The following is a 19,483-nucleotide window of genomic DNA, read 5'->3' on the forward strand; positions in this document are numbered from 1 at the left end:
GGAAAACATGGGGCCTCAAACCAAAAATGGTGTTGTGGGTCTACACCGCCATTGTGAGACCTAGGATAGCTTATGCTTCGTTGGTATGGTGGCCAAAAACTTCAGACGCCACGGCTATTCAAAAGTTGAACAAACTTCAACGATTAGCATGCATGGCCATAACCGGAGCAATGAAAAGCACACCTTCGAAGGCTCTAGAAGCTATTCTCCACCTGCTACCTCTGAATCAACACGTTCAGTTAGAGGCTAAGAAAAGCGCCCTAACACTTAAACGATGGAAAGCAATACTCGACGGGGATAAAATCGGACACTTGAGTATCCTGAAATTTCTACCCGTTGGCCCAGTTGCGGAAATGAACAGTGATTGGATGGAAGCTAGAACCAACAACGACATCCCATACACGGTGAACGAACCATCACATTCGGTCTGGGACGAGGGGGGACCTAGCGTCCGCAGTGGTTCAATCAAGTTCTATACCGACGGATCAAAGGTGGGAGTCAAAACGGGTGCTGGAGTGTACGGCCCCAGAACTAGAATATCTATAGCAATGGGAGATTGGCCAACAGTTTTCCAGGCTGAGATAGCTGCTATAATAGAATGTGCAAACGTCTGTCTCAAAAGGAAATACAGACATGCCAATATCTGCATTTTCTCTGACAGTCAAGCGGCACTAAAAGCGCTTAAAGCTTTTAAGTGTTTCTCAAAACTTGCCTGGGATTGCATTTGTCTCTTACGGCAACTGAGCCATGTAAATTCGGTAAACCTGTACTGGGTCCCTGGTCATTGCGGAATAGATGGAAATGAAGTCGCAGTCGAACTAACCAGATGTGATTCTAACTCTCCATTCACAGGTCCGGATCCATTCTGCGGTATCTCGGACTGTGTGATGAAGAGTGGGTTGAAACAATGGGAGAGCCGAATGATTATGGCCAATTGGATGGCTGTACAGTAGCTCAAACAATCAAAGAAATTTATAATGCCTAGTACTAAGGTTACTCAAAAGCTGCTGAGTCTCAATAAGAGAGATCTCAGCACGTTTACCGGTCTGGTGACAGGACATTGCCCGAGTAAATATCATCTTCGGAATCTCGGTTTCGTGCAAGATGATATTTGTCGCCAGTGCAATACCGAGAGCGAAACCTCGGAACACTTACTCTGCAATTGTGGAGCACTAATAGGACGCAGACTGCAGTATCTCAAGAAGGCCCTACTAGAGCCTAGGGAGATCTGGTTTGCGTCGCCGATCAGGACTATAAGGTTTATAAACCAAATCATCCCTGATTGGCACCTGTCTCGCTCCAGCTACCAGCCTACCACTTCTTCAATAAGTGATAGGTAAGCCTGAAGCGTACAGTAAAAGAAACAATGGGGCATACCACAATAGTTCAAAATAATGGACGCAATGGTGAGAGTACCCAACAGAAGAAGAGAAGAGAAGGTTTTTTCATAGAAAATAACAACGTATATATCAAAAGCAAGAATAAATTCGGGTTTCACGATTAAACTTCAAGCAAAAATTCCTAAAAATCTTAATTTTTTTGCGTGATTAAAAAAAACTCTTTGTTTTTTTTCGCCCCCCCCCTTCAGTTGTCTAGCATCGGAAGGACAAAAACTTTAAAAATATTTGTAATGGCCTTATAACTTTTAAACGAAATGTCACACAATTAAATAGTGATATACTAGGCAATAATACCTTTCAAACAAAAGTAATAGCGTTCGAATCGGGTTAGCCATATCTGAGAAATAGGCGATAGAAAATTAGAGCCTCACACACACATACAAACACACACACGCACACACACATACACACACATACACACACATACACACACACACACACACACACACGCACACACACACACACAAAAAAAAACACACATTTCTCAGTTTGTCGAACCCTATCGATTGATACATATATGTGGCTCAGGCCTCGGATCAATTTCGTGTTTTTCGACCAATTTCTTAACCTTTGTTATATAGTATAACAAAGGTAAAAACTTAATGTTGAGGATTACTAGCTCCTAAATAATTACCTGCGTCTCCGATAAAAGAAGGTTATTTGCCACCTCATATCTCTTTGGACGAGATAAATATTTGCTAACCTTAAATTGTTTTTCTAGTTCTAAAAGTTGTTGCGATGTAAAAGCTGTTCGAGGTCTTCGATTTTTCCCATAGAGTGCGTTTTGACCTGCAATACATTGTAGAAATATTCAGTAATAGATTTTAGCTGTGCTCAAAATTGTTTATATTACTAAACCGAATTAATTATTTCAGTTCTTCAACTCAGATTGTAATGCACACGGATAAATTAGTAAAAAACTTGAAAACCTTATTGAACAGTAAAATTTACATATAGCTATATTTTCTTTTGTTTAGCTCGTAACTATTTGTAAGTGTCATTTAACTTAATTTATCAATACCATTATTATCTTTATGATATTTATGCGGTGTATAGAACCTTCTATAGAAATATCTAAACACAAAAGATAATTTTTGCAGCCTTGATCAAATATAAGTAGCAAATTAAGGAATCAACATGAAATCTGAATTAGTGCAACAAGAGCAGCGCCATAAACATGCTTGAGGATGGGAAAAATTAGAAATACTCAGAGGTGAGAGATACGCGGAAGGAGCCATCTTGGGAGCCAATCGAGCAGCGAGTATTGTCAAAAGGGAGCCAATTGAACGCGCGTGTGGTTTGCTTAAATGTTTGATTAACAAGTATTGAAATAGTTACGAAATCTACTTAGGTTATTGTCACGCATCTTGAATATTACACTCAGTTTATTTGTTTATTTGTTGTTAATTTAAAATTTTTCATCTGACAATGATGTCTTAATGAATAAAATTGGCTATTATCTACGACTAATTATTATCGACCTAATTCTACTCAGTATTCTTCAACCACCGTGAAAGCGCGTATGCATGCTGAAATCGGTGGCATTTTCCAACACTGATTATCAGTTTGTTTGTGTAACACCAATTCGCAAATGATATTAGCGAGTTTTGTAGGTGCCAGCAGTCCTCTAGCGTGCGCACTGTTACGTACAATTTTAAATCGTTTGCATAAACAAGCTGGATGCTATCGTGCAAAGTGAAAGTAGCTTCATTGAAAAATAAAATGAACAGCATCATATTTTCATACTTTTGTCGACACCGACTTTAAATTTTGTCTCGGTTGTAAAATTGAGTGCTTCCCTCGATTAGCACGTTCTTTACAATTGATCGATTTTTGCCCTTTTATTTAAGCCCCATTTGCTTCGTTTGTAGATTACACGTGTTTTAATTATGGTAGGTTGCCAATTTTAAAGCTGTTTCACTAATTAATTTTACGTGCTATAGAATTGTAAACCATATTACATTTCCAAAAGTTTTGGTATCGTGGCTAACTACGACGGGTCAACCTAGTATATATATTACTAGCTGACACGGCAAACTTCGTATTGTCACAACTTAAACTGTGTTCACAATCTCGAGTTTTGCAAGTTTCTTGGGAGTTCATGGGTGTTTTAATATACAAATTTTCCTCACAGTAAAGTAGAAAACAACTCCCCCCATTGCTTAGCTTGATAAAATAAAGCGGATAGCATTTAAATATTCGCCATCATTACAAACCATTTCGCCGAATACCATTTTACGGAACACCAATTCTCGGTTGACCATAACGCGGAATATAGAGTTTCGCAGAATACCATTTCTCGAAAAACCCACGCGGGATGTATCGTTGCACGGAAAATCTTTTCGTAGAAAGTACCATTTCGCAGGGGTGACCCAACTTTCCTTCAGTTGGGTTTCGCAATAGAGGTCAGTAGATCTAGGAAAATAAATAAACCTAGATAGAGGTGATCTCTACGGGGGGCTGCCCCCCGCAGTGGCCGGCGCTTCCGACGGCAGGTCGCCGGCAACACTCGCGGCCTGTGGTCGTCTCGCGCTGAATTATCTAATGTTACTATTGATAGTTTTTAGTGGTCTTGTTATTGATTAATCTATTTAAATTTGAATTCTCTATATCTATTCAAATTTCAAATTTTAAATTTATTACCAACAGGCAAGACTTGCCCTAATTGACCTTAATAACCTTAAAACGTCGAAACATAGAGACAAAACTCGAACGTAACACTCGTTGTGATAAATACAAATACTGCCGAAACTCGGTTGAAAGAACACTGTAGACCAGATATAGCGCTGTTGGCACTGTAATTTGTCCGTCGAAAAGGTAAATTTAGTAGAGATAACCTCCGCAGTGATCTGGTTGGTGCATTCAAGTTGATTTGACGAAGGATGGTAGGGCAGTCGATGTTGGATGCCAAGATATCCGAAACAACCATGGCGCGTGCTGTTTCTCGGCGAAGTTCGAGAGTATCGATTCGGATGAGTTCTGGGAACGATCTTCGTAACGAGTATTCCTCATTGGCTGTCGCCATGGAAGCAATCGAAGAGCGTAGCGTACGCAGCGACGCTGGTTACTTTCGATGCGGTAGATAGCGTTATTGTAGTGAGGTATCCATACTACGGAACAGTATTCTAGGGAAGCTCGAACCAGTGACCCGTAGAGCGCTACCAAACATTCAATGCTGTTAAAGTCACGTGTCATTCGCATAATTAAGCCTAGTTGTCTAGAGGCTTTGGCAACAATCAACGAAACGTGTTGTTTGAAAATTAGCTTAACATCAAGTAACACGCCGAGATCCTTGACTTGTTCCACTCGCTGAATTGGAAGTCCATTGAGTTTGTAGTTGAAGTGAATCGGTTGCTTTTTTCTCGTAAAAGTGATTACAGAATATTTGATCGGATTTAGTAGCATACGATTCGTCTCGCACCAACTGGCAAAAGCATTTGGCGGTTGTTGAAGAAACAAAGCATCGTCAATGTTTTGGACAGCGTTGAACAAATTTAAATCATTCGCGAAAGCTAGACGTGGGCATTCTAGCGTATGGATTCCATCGTTAAAGTACAGGACAAACACCAGCGTAGCGGACACAGATGACTGCCTTGTGCAATCACGGAAGTAGCAGGGAACGAAGCGGAAGTCGCATCACCGATTTTCACACTCAGGATTCGTCCAGTTAAGTACGATTCGAACCAGTACAACATATTGCCGCTAAAACCATACCTATCCAATTTAGCGACAGCGATACGATGATTAAGTTTATCGAAAGCAGCGGAGAGATCTGTGTAAATCGCGTCGTTTTGAGCTCGTCCAATGAAGCTGTCAGTTACATAGCTAGTGAAGCAAAGTAGATTCGTAGCACAGGAACGTTTTGGGAGAAATCCGTGTTGCTCATCTGCAATCGCTTGTTGGCAATGCGAAAAAAGTGATATAATGAGCACTAACTCGAATAATTTCGACGTGGCACACAGCGCAAATTCCTCGATAGTTATCGACCCTCGACAGATCGCCTTTTTTGTGAACCGGAAACAAAAATGCCTGCTTTCAAGCTGCAGGAAATTTTCCAGTAGAGATGGACAGACGAAACAGGAGAATGAGACGATGAAGCACTTCTTGAGCAGCGTAGCCGGGATCCCATCCGGGCCTGGAGAGTACGAATGTTTGAGCTTTGCACAAGCGGCCAGAATCATGTTAACATCAATGTTCATCGACGCGAAAGGGTAATCAAAGCGAGGAACGATACTTGCGGCATCCGATACTTGGCTTGTTGTAAGTACTTCGTTGCAAAACACCCTGGAGAACGTTGCTGCAAATAAGCTGCAAATGTCGGCAGCATTATTGGCCATTTCACCATCTAATTCCATAATGGAGGGCAGGCGTGACTGCTTCCGCTGACCATTAACAAAATTCCAGAACCGCTTAGGGTCAAACTTCAACTTTCTCTGCATATGCCGTTTATATTTCGAATAACAGCGTCGTCTAAATCTTTTGTAATCGTAGTTGATTCGTCGATAATATTTACGCAGCCTTAGTGAACCGCTCGCAGAAAACCTCCTGAATGCAGAATTTTTTATTGTTTTCAAGCGTGGAAGCTCCGCTGATTGCCAAGGAAGAAAATTCTGGAAACGCCTTTGCACTTTAGGAACGAAACGGTCAATCAATCGATTAATAATTGATGTGAACTCGTTAACAGTCAGGTCGATGTCGCTTGCATTCAGAGCGTCTGTCTGTCTGTCTGTCTGTCTGTCTGTCTGTCTGTCTGTCTGTCTGTCTGTCTGTCTGTCTGTCTGTCTGTCTGTCTGTCTGTCTGTCTGTCTGTCTGTCTGTCTGTCTGTCTGTCTGTCTGTCTGTCTGTCTGTCTGTCTGTCTGTCTGTCTGTCTGTCTGTCTGTCTGTCTGTCTGTCTGTCTGTCTGTCTGTCTGTCTGTCTGTCTGTCTGTCTGTCTGTCTGTCTGTCTGTCTGTCTGTCTGTCTGTCTGTCTGTCTGTCTGTCTGTCTGTCTGTCTGTCTGTCTGTCTGTCTGTCTGTCTGTCTGTCTGTCTGTCTGTCTGTCTGTCTGTCTGTCTGTCTGTCTGTCTGTCTGTCTGTCTGTCTGTCTGTCTGTCTGTCTGTCTGTCTGTCTGTCTGTCTGTCTGTCTGTCTGTCTGTCTGTCTGTCTGTCTGTCTGTCTGTCTGTCTGTCTGTCTGTCTGTCTGTCTGTCTGTCTGTCTGTCTGTCTGTCTGTCTGTCTGTCTGTCTGTCTGTCTGTCTGTCTGTCTGTCTGTCTGTCTGTCTGTCTGTCTGTCTGTCTGTCTGTCTGTCTGTCTGTCTGTCTGTCTGTCTGTCTGTCTGTCTGTCTGTCTGTCTGTCTGTCTGTCTGTCTGTCTGTCTGTCTGTCTGTCTGTCTGTCTGTCTGTCTGTCTGTCTGTCTGTCTGTCTGTCTGTCTGTCTGTCTGTCTGTCTGTCTGTCTGTCTGTCTGTCTGTCTGTCTGTCTGTCTGTCTGTCTGTCTGTCTGTCTGTCTGTCTGTCTGTCTGTCTGTCTGTCTGTCTGTCTGTCTGTCTGTCTGTCTGTCTGTCTGTCTGTCTGTCTGTCTGTCTGTCTGTCTGTCTGTCTGTCTGTCTGTCTGTCTGTCTGTCTGTCTGTCTGTCTGTCTGTCTGTCTGTCTGTCTGTCTGTCTGTCTGTCTGTCTGTCTGTCTGTCTGTCTGTCTGTCTGTCTGTCTGTCTGTCTGTCTGTCTGTCTGTCTGTCTGTCTGTCTGTCTGTCTGTCTGTCTGTCTGTCTGTCTGTCTGTCTGTCTGTCTGTCTGTCTGTCTGTCTGTCTGTCTGTCTGTCTGTCTGTCTGTCTGTCTGTCTGTCTGTCTGTCTGTCTGTCTGTCTGTCTGTCTGTCTGTCTGTCTGTCTGTCTGTCTGTCTGTCTGTCTGTCTGTCTGTCTGTCTGTCTGTCTGTCTGTCTGTCTGTCTGTCTGTCTGTCTGTCTGTCTGTCTGTCTGTCTGTCTGTCTGTCTGTCTGTCTGTCTGTCTGTCTGTCTGTCTGTCTGTCTGTCTGTCTGTCTGTCTGTCTGTCTGTCTGTCTGTCTGTCTGTCTGTCTGTCTGTCTGTCTGTCTGTCTGTCTGTCTGTCTGTCTGTCTGTCTGTCTGTCTGTCTGTCTGTCTGTCTGTCTGTCTGTCTGTCTGTCTGTCTGTCTGTCTGTCTGTCTGTCTGTCTGTCTGTCTGTCTGTCTGTCTGTCTGTCTGTCTGTCTGTCTGTCTGTCTGTCTGTCTGTCTGTCTGTCTGTCTGTCTGTCTGTCTGTCTGTCTGTCTGTCTGTCTGTCTGTCTGTCTGTCTGTCTGTCTGTCTGTCTGTCTGTCTGTCTGTCTGTCTGTCTGTCTGTCTGTCTGTCTGTCTGTCTGTCTGTCTGTCTGTCTGTCTGTCTGTCTGTCTGTCTGTCTGTCTGTCTGTCTGTCTGTCTGTCTGTCTGTCTGTCTGTCTGTCTGTCTGTCTGTCTGTCTGTCTGTCTGTCTGTCTGTCTGTCTGTCTGTCTGTCTGTCTGTCTGTCTGTCTGTCTGTCTGTCTGTCTGTCTGTCTGTCTGTCTGTCTGTCTGTCTGTCTGTCTGTCTGTCTGTCTGTCTGTCTGTCTGTCTGTCTGTCTGTCTGTCTGTCTGTCTGTCTGTCTGTCTGTCTGTCTGTCTGTCTGTCTGTCTGTCTGTCTGTCTGTCTGTCTGTCTGTCTGTCTGTCTGTCTGTCTGTCTGTCTGTCTGTCTGTCTGTCTGTCTGTCTGTCTGTCTGTCTGTCTGTCTGTCTGTCTGTCTGTCTGTCTGTCTGTCTGTCTGTCTGTCTGTCTGTCTGTCTGTCTGTCTGTCTGTCTGTCTGTCTGTCTGTCTGTCTGTCTGTCTGTCTGTCTGTCTGTCTGTCTGTCTGTCTGTCTGTCTGTCTGTCTGTCTGTCTGTCTGTCTGTCTGTCTGTCTGTCTGTCTGTCTGTCTGTCTGTCTGTCTGTCTGTCTGTCTGTCTGTCTGTCTGTCTGTCTGTCTGTCTGTCTGTCTGTCTGTCTGTCTGTCTGTCTGTCTGTCTGTCTGTCTGTCTGTCTGTCTGTCTGTCTGTCTGTCTGTCTGTCTGTCTGTCTGTCTGTCTGTCTGTCTGTCTGTCTGTCTGTCTGTCTGTCTGTCTGTCTGTCTGTCTGTCTGTCTGTCTGTCTGTCTGTCTGTCTGTCTGTCTGTCTGTCTGTCTGTCTGTCTGTCTGTCTGTCTGTCTGTCTGTCTGTCTGTCTGTCTGTCTGTCTGTCTGTCTGTCTGTCTGTCTGTCTGTCTGTCTGTCTGTCTGTCTGTCTGTCTGTCTGTCTGTCTGTCTGTCTGTCTGTCTGTCTGTCTGTCTGTCTGTCTGTCTGTCTGTCTGTCTGTCTGTCTGTCTGTCTGTCTGTCTGTCTGTCTGTCTGTCTGTCTGTCTGTCTGTCTGTCTGTCTGTCTGTCTGTCTGTCTGTCTGTCTGTCTGTCTGTCTGTCTGTCTGTCTGTCTGTCTGTCTGTCTGTCTGTCTGTCTGTCTGTCTGTCTGTCTGTCTGTCTGTCTGTCTGTCTGTCTGTCTGTCTGTCTGTCTGTCTGTCTGTCTGTCTGTCTGTCTGTCTGTCTGTCTGTCTGTCTGTCTGTCTGTCTGTCTGTCTGTCTGTCTGTCTGTCTGTCTGTCTGTCTGTCTGTCTGTCTGTCTGTCTGTCTGTCTGTCTGTCTGTCTGTCTGTCTGTCTGTCTGTCTGTCTGTCTGTCTGTCTGTCTGTCTGTCTGTCTGTCTGTCTGTCTGTCTGTCTGTCTGTCTGTCTGTCTGTCTGTCTGTCTGTCTGTCTGTCTGTCTGTCTGTCTGTCTGTCTGTCTGTCTGTCTGTCTGTCTGTCTGTCTGTCTGTCTGTCTGTCTGTCTGTCTGTCTGTCTGTCTGTCTGTCTGTCTGTCTGTCTGTCTGTCTGTCTGTCTGTCTGTCTGTCTGTCTGTCTGTCTGTCTGTCTGTCTGTCTGTCTGTCTGTCTGTCTGTCTGTCTGTCTGTCTGTCTGTCTGTCTGTCTGTCTGTCTGTCTGTCTGTCTGTCTGTCTGTCTGTCTGTCTGTCTGTCTGTCTGTCTGTCTGTCTGTCTGTCTGTCTGTCTGTCTGTCTGTCTGTCTGTCTGTCTGTCTGTCTGTCTGTCTGTCTGTCTGTCTGTCTGTCTGTCTGTCTGTCTGTCTGTCTGTCTGTCTGTCTGTCTGTCTGTCTGTCTGTCTGTCTGTCTGTCTGTCTGTCTGTCTGTCTGTCTGTCTGTCTGTCTGTCTGTCTGTCTGTCTGTCTGTCTGTCTGTCTGTCTGTCTGTCTGTCTGTCTGTCTGTCTGTCTGTCTGTCTGTCTGTCTGTCTGTCTGTCTGTCTGTCTGTCTGTCTGTCTGTCTGTCTGTCTGTCTGTCTGTCTGTCTGTCTGTCTGTCTGTCTGTCTGTCTGTCTGTCTGTCTGTCTGTCTGTCTGTCTGTCTGTCTGTCTGTCTGTCTGTCTGTCTGTCTGTCTGTCTGTCTGTCTGTCTGTCTGTCTGTCTGTCTGTCTGTCTGTCTGTCTGTCTGTCTGTCTGTCTGTCTGTCTGTCTGTCTGTCTGTCTGTCTGTCTGTCTGTCTGTCTGTCTGTCTGTCTGTCTGTCTGTCTGTCTGTCTGTCTGTCTGTCTGTCTGTCTGTCTGTCTGTCTGTCTGTCTGTCTGTCTGTCTGTCTGTCTGTCTGTCTGTCTGTCTGTCTGTCTGTCTGTCTGTCTGTCTGTCTGTCTGTCTGTCTGTCTGTCTGTCTGTCTGTCTGTCTGTCTGTCTGTCTGTCTGTCTGTCTGTCTGTCTGTCTGTCTGTCTGTCTGTCTGTCTGTCTGTCTGTCTGTCTGTCTGTCTGTCTGTCTGTCTGTCTGTCTGTCTGTCTGTCTGTCTGTCTGTCTGTCTGTCTGTCTGTCTGTCTGTCTGTCTGTCTGTCTGTCTGTCTGTCTGTCTGTCTGTCTGTCTGTCTGTCTGTCTGTCTGTCTGTCTGTCTGTCTGTCTGTCTGTCTGTCTGTCTGTCTGTCTGTCTGTCTGTCTGTCTGTCTGTCTGTCTGTCTGTCTGTCTGTCTGTCTGTCTGTCTGTCTGTCTGTCTGTCTGTCTGTCTGTCTGTCTGTCTGTCTGTCTGTCTGTCTGTCTGTCTGTCTGTCTGTCTGTCTGTCTGTCTGTCTGTCTGTCTGTCTGTCTGTCTGTCTGTCTGTCTGTCTGTCTGTCTGTCTGTCTGTCTGTCTGTCTGTCTGTCTGTCTGTCTGTCTGTCTGTCTGTCTGTCTGTCTGTCTGTCTGTCTGTCTGTCTGTCTGTCTGTCTGTCTGTCTGTCTGTCTGTCTGTCTGTCTGTCTGTCTGTCTGTCTGTCTGTCTGTCTGTCTGTCTGTCTGTCTGTCTGTCTGTCTGTCTGTCTGTCTGTCTGTCTGTCTGTCTGTCTGTCTGTCTGTCTGTCTGTCTGTCTGTCTGTCTGTCTGTCTGTCTGTCTGTCTGTCTGTCTGTCTGTCTGTCTGTCTGTCTGTCTGTCTGTCTGTCTGTCTGTCTGTCTGTCTGTCTGTCTGTCTGTCTGTCTGTCTGTCTGTCTGTCTGTCTGTCTGTCTGTCTGTCTGTCTGTCTGTCTGTCTGTCTGTCTGTCTGTCTGTCTGTCTGTCTGTCTGTCTGTCTGTCTGTCTGTCTGTCTGTCTGTCTGTCTGTCTGTCTGTCTGTCTGTCTGTCTGTCTGTCTGTCTGTCTGTCTGTCTGTCTGTCTGTCTGTCTGTCTGTCTGTCTGTCTGTCTGTCTGTCTGTCTGTCTGTCTGTCTGTCTGTCTGTCTGTCTGTCTGTCTGTCTGTCTGTCTGTCTGTCTGTCTGTCTGTCTGTCTGTCTGTCTGTCTGTCTGTCTGTCTGTCTGTCTGTCTGTCTGTCTGTCTGTCTGTCTGTCTGTCTGTCTGTCTGTCTGTCTGTCTGTCTGTCTGTCTGTCTGTCTGTCTGTCTGTCTGTCTGTCTGTCTGTCTGTCTGTCTGTCTGTCTGTCTGTCTGTCTGTCTGTCTGTCTGTCTGTCTGTCTGTCTGTCTGTCTGTCTGTCTGTCTGTCTGTCTGTCTGTCTGTCTGTCTGTCTGTCTGTCTGTCTGTCTGTCTGTCTGTCTGTCTGTCTGTCTGTCTGTCTGTCTGTCTGTCTGTCTGTCTGTCTGTCTGTCTGTCTGTCTGTCTGTCTGTCTGTCTGTCTGTCTGTCTGTCTGTCTGTCTGTCTGTCTGTCTGTCTGTCTGTCTGTCTGTCTGTCTGTCTGTCTGTCTGTCTGTCTGTCTGTCTGTCTGTCTGTCTGTCTGTCTGTCTGTCTGTCTGTCTGTCTGTCTGTCTGTCTGTCTGTCTGTCTGTCTGTCTGTCTGTCTGTCTGTCTGTCTGTCTGTCTGTCTGTCTGTCTGTCTGTCTGTCTGTCTGTCTGTCTGTCTGTCTGTCTGTCTGTCTGTCTGTCTGTCTGTCTGTCTGTCTGTCTGTCTGTCTGTCTGTCTGTCTGTCTGTCTGTCTGTCTGTCTGTCTGTCTGTCTGTCTGTCTGTCTGTCTGTCTGTCTGTCTGTCTGTCTGTCTGTCTGTCTGTCTGTCTGTCTGTCTGTCTGTCTGTCTGTCTGTCTGTCTGTCTGTCTGTCTGTCTGTCTGTCTGTCTGTCTGTCTGTCTGTCTGTCTGTCTGTCTGTCTGTCTGTCTGTCTGTCTGTCTGTCTGTCTGTCTGTCTGTCTGTCTGTCTGTCTGTCTGTCTGTCTGTCTGTCTGTCTGTCTGTCTGTCTGTCTGTCTGTCTGTCTGTCTGTCTGTCTGTCTGTCTGTCTGTCTGTCTGTCTGTCTGTCTGTCTGTCTGTCTGTCTGTCTGTCTGTCTGTCTGTCTGTCTGTCTGTCTGTCTGTCTGTCTGTCTGTCTGTCTGTCTGTCTGTCTGTCTGTCTGTCTGTCTGTCTGTCTGTCTGTCTGTCTGTCTGTCTGTCTGTCTGTCTGTCTGTCTGTCTGTCTGTCTGTCTGTCTGTCTGTCTGTCTGTCTGTCTGTCTGTCTGTCTGTCTGTCTGTCTGTCTGTCTGTCTGTCTGTCTGTCTGTCTGTCTGTCTGTCTGTCTGTCTGTCTGTCTGTCTGTCTGTCTGTCTGTCTGTCTGTCTGTCTGTCTGTCTGTCTGTCTGTCTGTCTGTCTGTCTGTCTGTCTGTCTGTCTGTCTGTCTGTCTGTCTGTCTGTCTGTCTGTCTGTCTGTCTGTCTGTCTGTCTGTCTGTCTGTCTGTCTGTCTGTCTGTCTGTCTGTCTGTCTGTCTGTCTGTCTGTCTGTCTGTCTGTCTGTCTGTCTGTCTGTCTGTCTGTCTGTCTGTCTGTCTGTCTGTCTGTCTGTCTGTCTGTCTGTCTGTCTGTCTGTCTGTCTGTCTGTCTGTCTGTCTGTCTGTCTGTCTGTCTGTCTGTCTGTCTGTCTGTCTGTCTGTCTGTCTGTCTGTCTGTCTGTCTGTCTGTCTGTCTGTCTGTCTGTCTGTCTGTCTGTCTGTCTGTCTGTCTGTCTGTCTGTCTGTCTGTCTGTCTGTCTGTCTGTCTGTCTGTCTGTCTGTCTGTCTGTCTGTCTGTCTGTCTGTCTGTCTGTCTGTCTGTCTGTCTGTCTGTCTGTCTGTCTGTCTGTCTGTCTGTCTGTCTGTCTGTCTGTCTGTCTGTCTGTCTGTCTGTCTGTCTGTCTGTCTGTCTGTCTGTCTGTCTGTCTGTCTGTCTGTCTGTCTGTCTGTCTGTCTGTCTGTCTGTCTGTCTGTCTGTCTGTCTGTCTGTCTGTCTGTCTGTCTGTCTGTCTGTCTGTCTGTCTGTCTGTCTGTCTGTCTGTCTGTCTGTCTGTCTGTCTGTCTGTCTGTCTGTCTGTCTGTCTGTCTGTCTGTCTGTCTGTCTGTCTGTCTGTCTGTCTGTCTGTCTGTCTGTCTGTCTGTCTGTCTGTCTGTCTGTCTGTCTGTCTGTCTGTCTGTCTGTCTGTCTGTCTGTCTGTCTGTCTGTCTGTCTGTCTGTCTGTCTGTCTGTCTGTCTGTCTGTCTGTCTGTCTGTCTGTCTGTCTGTCTGTCTGTCTGTCTGTCTGTCTGTCTGTCTGTCTGTCTGTCTGTCTGTCTGTCTGTCTGTCTGTCTGTCTGTCTGTCTGTCTGTCTGTCTGTCTGTCTGTCTGTCTGTCTGTCTGTCTGTCTGTCTGTCTGTCTGTCTGTCTGTCTGTCTGTCTGTCTGTCTGTCTGTCTGTCTGTCTGTCTGTCTGTCTGTCTGTCTGTCTGTCTGTCTGTCTGTCAAAACTCGAAATGACGAGTGACAAAGGTCATCCGAGATTCACGATTTATGTACAGCACAGTTTAATTTGTGGCAATACGAAGTTTGTCGGGTCAGCTAGTTATCAATAAATGTACAGAGTCTAGAAAAAAATTCATTCGCCGAGATATATTCTCGGGTTCTTCCTAAATATTTAAAAGATATCGGAAATTATTTAAAAAAAACTGATTTCATCGGCTTTTGTATGTTTTACCTTTGTTATACTAGGGTACGCGTACCCTTAGTGGAGGTAGTACCAATAGTGGTTGTACTTGAATAAAATACTCCCTTCATGAGATAAAAGTATAAGGGTCCATGCCTAGAGGCACGGGCGCAGGCTTGAAGTAGGACTACGAATGTAGAGCAATTCGTCTCCCAATGCCAAAAGCGGTGATTTTTGTACGAATTTCTTATAATAGATTCCCCAGTTGCGCAGTAACGGAAGGTTTACTTGCGCTGTTGTATTTTGTACAACACCTGTGAACCGTTGACTTTATCTCGGTATATCTCGGGAATCTAGCAATAATTAAAATTACTGTTTTCAGTAAGGTTGATCCGCAGACAAATGGTGGAAAAAGTTCCATAAGTTTTTCACCAAGTGGCATTAGTATTCGAGAGAATTCTGTTACGTTTTTGCATGCCTATAAATCGGAGTTGACGCGAGTAACGAAAGGTAAAGGATTGTGTTCTTACATGTGAGAAATTCATAATTTCAACTCTTCAGCTAATTTAAATAGTGGACCTGCAAAGGCAAGTTTATTATTCTCGAATTCTCAAATTTCTGACTCGTGGTGTCCATTGTCTATTTTCGTCCATCAGATAGGTTATTGGTGTGTGGATTAATAGTGGGAATACTGTTTATGGGACAAACGCTACTGGTAGGATCTGTAATCAAGATAGACTTTTATGTTTATGATGTTATGAGTCGCAAGCTAGCTGCCTGCCGATGCGTCTCCAACGAAAGCCGGCGACCGACTGATGACGCACACCGAGGCAAAGCAAACAATGTTTCAAATACAGCCTTTAAAATTGCCAATTTGCCACCGATGTGTCTCGAAAACTGGCTGTCCGATGCGTCGCAAGCTAGCTGCTACTGGCTGATGTTTCGCCAACGAAAGTCGGCGACCGACTGATGACGCACACTGAGGAAATGGCAAACAAATTTTTAAATACAACCTTTAAAATTGCCAATTTGCCACCGATGTGTCTCGAAAACTGGCTGTCCGATGCGTCGCAAGCTAGCTGCTGCTGGCTGATGTTTCGCCAACGAAAGCCGGCGACCGACTGATCACGCACACCGAGGCAAAGGCAAACAATGTTTCAAATACAACCTTTAAAATTGCCACCGATGTGTCTCGAAAACTAGCTGTCCGATGCGTCGCAAGCTAGCTGCTGCTGGCTGATGTTTCGCCAACGAAAGCCGGCGGCCGACTGATGACGCACACCGAGGCAAAGGCAAACAAAGTTTCAAATACAACCTTTAAAATTGCCAATTTGCCACCGATGTGTCTCGAAAACTGGCTGTCCGATGCGTCGCAAGCTAGCTGCTGCTGGCTGATGTTTCGCCAACGAAAGCCGGCGACAGACTGATCACGCACACCGAGGCAAAGCAAACAATGTTTCAAATACAACCTTTAAAATTGCCAATTTGCCACCGATGTGTCTCGAAAACTAGCTGTCCGATGCGTCGCAAGCTAGCTGCTGCTGGCTGAGGTTTCGCCAACGAAAGCCGGCGACCGACTGATGACGCACACCGAGGCAAAGGCAAACAAAGTTTCAAATACAACCTTTAAAATTGCCAATTTGCCACCGATGTGTCTCGAAAACTGGCTGTCCGATGCGTCGCAAGCTAGCTGCTGCTGGCTGATGTTTCGCCAACGAAAGCCGGCGACCGACTGATGACGCACACCGAGGCAAAGGCAAACAAAGTTTCAAATACAACCTTTAAAATTGCCAATTTGCCACCGATGTGTCTCGAAAACTGGCTGTCCGGTGCGTCGCAAGCTAGCTGCTGCTGGCTGATGTTTCGCCAACGAAAGTCGGCGACCGACTGATGACGCACACTGAGGCAAAGGCAAACAAATTTTTAAATACAACCTTTAAAATTGCCAATTTGCCACCGATGTGTCTCGAAAACTGGCTGTCCGATGCGTCGCAAGCTAGCTGCTGCTGGCTGATGTTTCGCCAACGAAAGCCGGCGACCGACTGATGACGCACACCGAGGCAAAGGCAAACAATGTTTCAAATTCAACCTTTAAAATTGCCAATTTGCCACCGATGTGTCTCGAAAACTGGCTGTCCGATGCGTCGCAAGCTAGCTGCTGCCGGCTGATGTTTCGCCAACGAAAGCCGGCGACAGACTGATCACGCACACCGAGGCAAAGCAAACAATGTTTCAAATACAACCTTTAAAATTGCCAATTTGCCACCGATGTGTCTCGAAAACTAGCTGTCCGATGCGTCGCAAGCTAGCTGCTGCTGGCTGAGGTTTCGCCAACGAAAGCCGGCGACCGACTGATGACGCACACCGAGGCAAAGGCAAACAAAGTTTCAAATACAACCTTTAAAATTGCCAATTTGCCACCGATGTGTCTCGAAAACTGGCTGTCCGATGCGTCGCAAGCTAGCTGCTGCTGGCTGATGTTTCGCCAACGAAAGCCGGCGACCGACTGATGACGCACACCGAGGCAAAGGCAAACAAAGTTTCAAATACAACCTTTAAAATTGCCAATTTGCCACCGATGTGTCTCGAAAACTGGCTGTCCGATGCGTCGCAAGCTAGCAGCTGCTGGCTGATGTTTCACCAACGAAAGCCGGCGACCGACTGATGACGCACACCGAGGCAAAGGCAAACAAAGTTTCAAATACAACCTTTAAAATTGCCAATTTGCCACCGATGTGTCTCGAAAACTGGCTGTCCGGTGCGTCGCAAGCTAGCTGCTGCTGGCTGATGTTTCGCCAACGAAAGCCGGTGACCGAAGAAGGTAAGGAAAGGAAGTTTAACCCATAGCTCATCTCGTATATATTTCTGTCATCCGTGCTAGGGAAGCACTGACGTGGGACGGTAAAAAAATGCAAATAATGAAATATTAAATATTCGACTCATATTTTCTCAATTATTAAACGTCTGTTAGGGAAACATGTAATCTACTGTGTTGTAATGGATTTTTTGAAAAATTTCCAATCGATTGATACCAATATCTCTAGAAACTGTTGACGGATGACTGAGTTATAAGCGTGCAAACCATAACCACTTTTCGTTACATGTTCCCTTTTCGTTTTTCTAAAGTGCACCCCAATATAGATATCAAAGAAGTAGTCCTACTTCAAAATGCAATTATGCTCCCATTCCTTTCCACCCTTCCCCTTCATTCCGAAAAAATCCTTCTTCATTACTTCCCCTTACCGTCCCTTCATCAATTGTAGAATCATCGTTTCAAAAAAATGTTAATATATGCCTGACCGCATTTCAAGGTCATGACTAAAGTCACGAGTTTGGTCAATATTCATAGGAACGGAGCCTTTCTCCGAAGAACCGCGCTGAGAAACGCGGACTAACACGCTTTCGGACGAACAGCGTCACACGCAGTACCTTGCAAGTCGTAAGGGCCTGCATAGTGTCGTCGTCCTGAAAGTAAAAACACGTTAGATTAATTCTTGGTCGGAGATTTCTACAGTATGTGGAGGAAGAGGCACAATTTGTGTCTAAAAATAGACCAACCCATGTCGCTATGGTTAATAAGGGGGGTAGTGCAGACTTCTTTTGTCCAGCGCCTCTGTGGTTCAAAGGTACACGGGTACCAGTGAGCGACACGCCCTGGCAGGTGTTGTGGGTTCAAATCCGGTTATAATCTCTGATTACAGCTTGGTTCGACCCATGCACCTTCCAGCATTGGACAAAAGATAGGAGTCACAACGACAACTTGTTAAGCATAGCTACCTATTACCCCCCTTCCTTTCCACCCTTCCCCTTCATTCCCGAAAAAAATCCTTCTTCATTACTTTCCCTTACCGTCCCTTCATCAATTGTAGAATCATCATTTCAAAAAAAATATTAATATATGCCTGACCGCATTTCAAGGTCATGACTAAAGTCACGAGTTTGGTCAATTTTCATAGGCACGGAGCCTTTCTCCGAAGAACCGCGCTGAGAAACGCGGACTAACCTACCGGTCTAGGACTAGCTACCTATTACCCCCCCCCCTTCCTTTCGATCCTTCCCCTTCATTCCCGAAAAAAATCCTTCACTACTTTCCCTTACCGTCCCTTCATCAATTGTAAAATCATCGTTTCAAAAAATATTATGAGGAATGCTTTTAATAGCGCCAGCTGGGAAGCAATCGCCCGTTCGCTGGTTAGCATGACGGTTCCTGTGTATCTCTGCAGGATTTTGAAAAGTTACTTTCATTATCGTACACTGATATACGAGACAGACTGTGTATCTCTGCAGGATTTTGAAAAGTTACTTTCATTATCGTACACTGATATACGAGACAGACCGAGGGGAGAGAAGGATTACAATCACGGCAGGCGTTCCCCAGGGCTCCATCCTTGGCCCGACGGTATGGAACGCGATGTACGATGGAGTATTGAAGCTGAACCTCCCCAGGGGTGTGGAAATTGTCGGCTTCGCTGATGATGTGGCGTTGATAGTAACTGGCGAATCAAGAGAAGAGGTGGAGGTACTCGCCATGGAGTCCATACATATGGTGGAAGATTGGATGGGAGACAATAGGCTGGCAATAGCTCATTATAAAACAGAGGTGGTAGTGATTAGCAACCGAAAGGCAGTGCAGCAGGCAAAGATCATAGTTGGAGAAAGCATCATCGACTCTAAGCGTGACATGAAGCAGCTGGGCGTGATCATCGACGACCGACTAAATTTCAATAGTCACGTAGATTATGCCTGTCAGAAGGCAGCAAAAGCGATTACAGCGCTAACCAGAATCTTGCCGAACAATTCGGCGATAAATAGTAGCAAGAGGAGGCTCCTGGCTAGTGTAACCACTTCAATACTTACACGGAGCGAAAAAGCTCCAGTTTGTTTCAAACAAAATGATTGTTGTTTTAAGCCTCAATAAAATATTTTTATAACAACTTGAAAATATTGTTGTTTCCAAACGAGATTCTGTTTGAATCAAGTAAATAACAGTTTTGAATTAAAAGTAAAGTATTTTCAATTTTGAAGTTGACATTGATGTAACAATAAATATTTTCATTTCAATCATACATTTCAGTTTGAAACAAAACGAAATTTTTGTTTGTGCGTAAAACAACCATAAATATGGTTGAAACTACATTTTTATTCTCCGTGTAGGTATGGCAGCCCTGCATGGATCTCGGCATTAAGAACGAAAAGAAATCTATCGCGTTTGTATAGTACGTACAGACTGATGAGCATGAGAGTAGCGAGCGCCTACCGCACCATATCACTGGAAGCGGTCTGCGTCATTGCCGGCATGATTCCCATTGGATTGGTATTGGAGGAGGATCTAGAATGCTACAGAAATAGAGGCCTCCGCGGAGCTCGAAAACGAACACGGGTAGATACATTGCGTAAGTGGCATCACACAAATCATGTGGGCGCTGCAGTGAAAATGGCGCGAGGATCAACAGTCGAGTCCTTAAGTAAAGTCTCATGTAATCGGTCTCGGGGAATGTTTCACCGCCGAGGAACTTCTCGTCGGAGTAGGGTAGCTTCACCGCCGGGGACTACTCGAATCGACGATAGCAGAGTGAAAGATGACACAATAACAACACTCACGGAAAGAAATCCTGCGAGGGTGGCCGTGAAGGGATGGACGTTAAGTTGGTCGCCATCTCTGGATCGGTACATGTCTCGACAGGTGCAAGGAAAGTGGACGGTGAAGGAGCAGGAG

This window comes from Sabethes cyaneus, chromosome 2 (genome assembly GCF_943734655.1).
Source record: "Sabethes cyaneus chromosome 2, idSabCyanKW18_F2, whole genome shotgun sequence".
In the NCBI taxonomy this organism is placed as follows: Eukaryota; Metazoa; Arthropoda; class Insecta; order Diptera; family Culicidae; genus Sabethes; species Sabethes cyaneus.